This window comes from Triturus cristatus, chromosome 9 (genome assembly GCF_964204655.1).
Source record: "Triturus cristatus chromosome 9, aTriCri1.1, whole genome shotgun sequence".
Lineage (NCBI taxonomy): Eukaryota > Metazoa > Chordata > Amphibia > Caudata > Salamandridae > Triturus > Triturus cristatus.
The window spans coordinates 93,483,456-93,488,224 of NC_140592.1; positions in this window are offsets into that span (position 1 = coordinate 93,483,456).

Sequence of the window (4,769 nt, forward strand, 5' to 3'; positions counted from 1 at the left end):
CTCCCGGGGCGAGCGGGCTCAAAGGGAGGGCCCATCGACAGGGGCCGGGAGGCAGGCTCTCACCCGACCCCCGGCGGGCGGGCCCGGGCGCTGCCTTCCCCGTCTCGCAGTCGCCGGACCTCACGGAGGTCTGACCCAGCAAACCCGGAGAACAAGCATTTACAATGCAATGGTCTCGGCATTGGTAAAATTAGAGCTATTGGCATTGCTCATGACATTTTTTTTGTTTATGTTTTTAAAACATTTAAAGAAACGGCATTGTCATGAGCAATGCCAATAGCTCTAACTTTAACAATGCCGAGACCGTTGCATTGTAAATGCTTGTTAACTGGGAAATGTTTTGCTAAAGTTTCCCAACAGTTTTAAGGAATTGTCTTGTATCGGGTTACCAAGTGCGGTTACACAGCCAGGCTAAGCTCCAGGGGGGCAGCAGCGGAACACTGTATGTGGGCACCGAGCATCCCACAGATATCAGTGGAACAACTATGCATACATTATGCAATTTATGTACACCGTGCCTGGAAAATATTCAAAAGTGCTCTGTCAACCGCTCAGCCTTAAAAAAAATTATATTTATGACTACATTTATTGCTAAGAATTAGTTGATAGGTTGTGCATCCTGGAATTTGAGTACACAAATGTTGTCTTTTAGATTTCGAATCACACAGGAACCACGAACATTGAGGTAACGTTTCGGGCTCCTTTATACCATCTGCAATAAATATACATATACATTAATAAGCTTATTTTTTTTTCTTCTATGTTTGGTCTTCTACATAATTGTGCACAGGCGAGACAAGGCGTGGTTCGGTCGTGCTAGCTTGGTACTATGATTGGCGTTGCTTATTTATTTTAGAGTTTTACACCCGAAGGTATCAGAGCGCTTTACATGTGTTGATTTTCCTTACATCAAAAACACGTGCCCATGGTTTCAAGTCCTCCACTTGCCTTGTTATAAATTTCATATTTAGATGTGTTTTCTTAATTACTGCCAGACGGCTCAGTCCAGTGCCGCCCGACCACTTTTACAAGCTGCGCTAAGTTAACCCCCAGTTGTGAGGTCTTTTAATAGGGTGCACTTTGGTCTTTGGTGACCCATCAGGACTGGGAGGTGGAGGTGCTAACTTAGGGCTGAGTTTCTCCGGATACATTGGGCTCAGCGCTAACGTTTGCATTGCACTTAGTGCTTTAAGTGATAGGCCCATGCCACTCCACAGACATCTTGAAAGGCTTCATCCCGCCCTCCCTTTCTCACATGTTTTTCCTCTCTTCGTCGTCCTGCACGTCTTGCGCTTTTCTCTCTCCCTTAATACAAAAAAAAAAAGTTTTTACTTTTCTTCTTTAAAAGCGCGGACAATTTACGACAAGAGAAAATGCTCGAATGCCCTTGGACCTGGTTCGCGCTATTTAAATCTGAACAATAGCGCCGTAGTCACATCCTGTGCGCAGACATTTGGCTTGTGAAGGGCTGCGCAGGAAGCCATTGTCATGCAGCGGGGGAGGGCGCGGGGGGCCCGTGAAGGCTGGTCTCCACTGGGGGCATTCAAGGATGGGCCTGCCACGTTCATAGAGCTCTGTCTAGGCCCCTGCTGGGACACCTGCGGCCCCCTTGCATTTATCCACCCAGTTGAGAGCGAGAGCGGCGTCGGAGCAGCTTTACCTTTGGGCGTGAAAAGGAAGTTCTTAGAAGTCAAACAGATCAAGGCAAAAACAAGGCAGAGCAAAAGGCAAGCACAGCACTGCCTTTCTCCGAGGCAGAGCAGAAATGCCTCGGAGAAACGCAGTGGCGTTTTCGGATTCGGGGGCGTGTTTTGCTTTTATCTCCTCTTGCCATTGGCTGGAGGAGATAATTAGACTTTCTGCAAAAAACACGCCCCCCGATCCGAAAAGGACGGGGCCTGATCGGAGTGACGGGACCTCTTCTCCAATGGCTGGCCAGCATTGAAGAGGCCAGCCAATGGAGAACAGGGGAGAAGAGGGGCGGGTTCAAGCCCCTCTTCTCCAAGTCATTAAATCTCGGATCAAGACTGCGCAAGCGCAGCCTTCGAGCCGAGACCTAAAAAAGGACCATAGGGAAGGGGCTAAGAGGCAGGTGCATACCCGGGCCCCTTGGGGCCCCGGCGGGCGGGCCCGGGCGCTGCCTTCCCCGTCTCGCGATCGCCGGACGTCACGGAGGTCTGACCCAGCAAACCCGGCGAAAAAAGGACCATCGGGAAGGGGCTGAGAGGCAGGAGCGTACACGGGCCCCTGGGGGCCCCGGCGGGCGGGCCCCGGGTCTGCCTTCCCCCGTCTCGGGATCGCCGGACCTCCCGGAGGTCTGACCCAGCAAACCTGGCGAAGATAGGACCATCGGGAAGGGGCTGAGAGGCAGGAGCATACCCAGGCCCCTGGGGGCCCCATTAGGCGGGCCCCGGGTCTGCCTTCCCCCGTCTCGGGATCGCCGGACCTCACGGAGCTCTGACCCAGCAAACTCGGAGAAAAAGGACCATCGGGAAGGGGGCCGAGAGGCAGGAGTGCGTACCTGGGCCCCTGGGGGCCCTGCTTCGGGCGGGCCCGGGTGCTGCCTTCCCCTGTCTCGGGATCCACGGACCTCACGGGGCTCTGACCCAGAAAACTCAGAGAGAAAGGACCATCGGGAATGGGCTGAGAGGCAGGAGCTTACCCGGGCCCCTGGGGGCCCCGGCGGGCGGGCCCCGGGTCTGCCTTCCCCTGATTCAGAATCGCCAAACCTCATGGAGGTCCGACTGACCCTCTCCCTAGTAATCCGGAGGAAAATTACCCCCCTTTCTTGTAATCCGTGAGCACGAGGTGACAGAGGGGACCCAAGGCGCAAATGTACCCGACCTCCTGGGGCCCTCGCTAGTATCCGGGAGGCTAATGGACCCTCATCGAGACTTCCAGGCATGCTCGGCCATCAGGTCGCCCCATTGGAAAGCATTGTGCGCGACCAGATGGCCGAAGGGACGTGCGCGACCAGAAGGCCGAAGGGACGTGCGTGACCAGATGGCCGAGGGGACAGGCGCGACCAGATGGCCGCGGGGAAAGGGCAGGGGAAGCATCCCCGGGCCCTCCGGACCCCGCCCCGGGCACCCTGCCACGCGGCAGGACCCAGGACGGAGCCCGGGGCGTGGGCGCCCTCCCCGGGGCCCCCAGGGGCCCGGCCGGAGCTCCTGAACCCAGACGAGCGAGGGGAGGCTCCCCGGACACAACGGAACCCCATCCCGGGCCTTTGGGAGTGCCGCAGGCCGGGGGACGTGCCCTGGACCCAGGCAGGGCCCCCAGGCCCGCAGGGGAAGCATCCCCGGGCCCTCCGGACCCCGCCCCAGGCACCCTGCCACGCGGCAGGACCCATGACGGAGCCCGGGGCGGGGAGGCCGCCCTCCCCGGGGCCCCCAGGTGCCCCGACAGAACTCCTGAACCCAGATGAGCGAGGGGAGGCTCCCCGGACACAACAGAACCCTGTCCCGGGCCTTTGGGAGTGCTGCAGGCCGGGGGATGGGGCCCGGGGCCGGAGACCCCGACCCGGGGCCCGGGGCCGGAGACCCCGACCCGGGGCCCGGCCGGGCCCCTGGACCCAGCCAGGGCCCCCAGGCCCGCAGGCGCAGGGGAAGCATCCCCGGACCCTCCGGACCCCGCCCCGGGCACCCTGCCACGCGGCAGGTCCTATGACGGAGCCCGGGGCGGGGAGGCCGCCCTCCCCAGGGCCCCCAGGGGCCCGGACGGAACTCCTGAACCCAGACGAGCGAGGGGAGGCTCCCCGGACACAACGGAACCACGTCCCGGGCCTTTGGGAGTGCCGCAGGCTGGGGGACGGGGCCCGGGGCCAGAGACCCCGACCCGGGGCCTGGCCGGGCCCCTGGACCCAGCCGGGGCCCGCAGGCACAGGGGAAGCCTCCCCGGGCGCTCCGGACCCCGCCCCAGGCACCCTGCCACGCGGCAGGACCCATGACGGAGCCTGGGGCGGGGAGGCCGCCCTCCCCGGGGCCCCCTGGGGCCCGGACGGAACTCCTGAACCCAGACGGGCGAGGGAAGGCTCCCCGGACACAACGGAAGCCCGTCCCGGGCCTTTGGGAGTGCCGCAGGCTGGGGGACAGGGCCCGGGGCCGGAGACCCCGACCCGGGGCCTGGCCGGGCCGGGCCCCTGGACCCAGCCGGGGCCCCCAGGCCCGCAGGCGCAGGGGAAGCCTCCCCGGGCGCTCCGGACCCCGCCCAGGGAACCCTGCCACGCGGCAGGACCCATGACGGAGCCTGGGGCGGGGAGGCCGCCCTCCCCGGGGCCCCCTGGGGCCCGGACGGAACTCCTGAACCCAGACGGGCGAGGGGAGGCTCCCCGGACACAACGTAAGCCCGTCCCGGGCCTTTGGGAGTGCCGCAGGCCGGGGGATGGGGCCCGGGGCCGGAGACCCCGACCCAGGGCCCGGCCGGGCCCCTGGACCCAGCCGAGGCCCCCAGGTCCGCAGGCGCAGGGGAAGCCTCCCCGGGCCCTCCGGACCCCGTCCCGGGTACCCTGCCACGCGGAAGGACCCAGGACGGAGCCCGGGGAGGCCACCCTCCCCGGGGCCCTCAGGGGCCCGGACGGAGCTCCTGAACCCAGCCGAGCGAGGGGAGACTCCCTGGCCACAATGGAACCCTGTCCCGGGCCTTTGGGAGTGCCGGAGGCTGGGGGACGGGGCCCGGGGTCGGAGCCCCTGACACGGGGCCCGGGGCCGGACCCCTGGACCCAGCCGGGGCTCCCAGGACCACAGGCGCAGGGGAAGCCTCCCCGGACC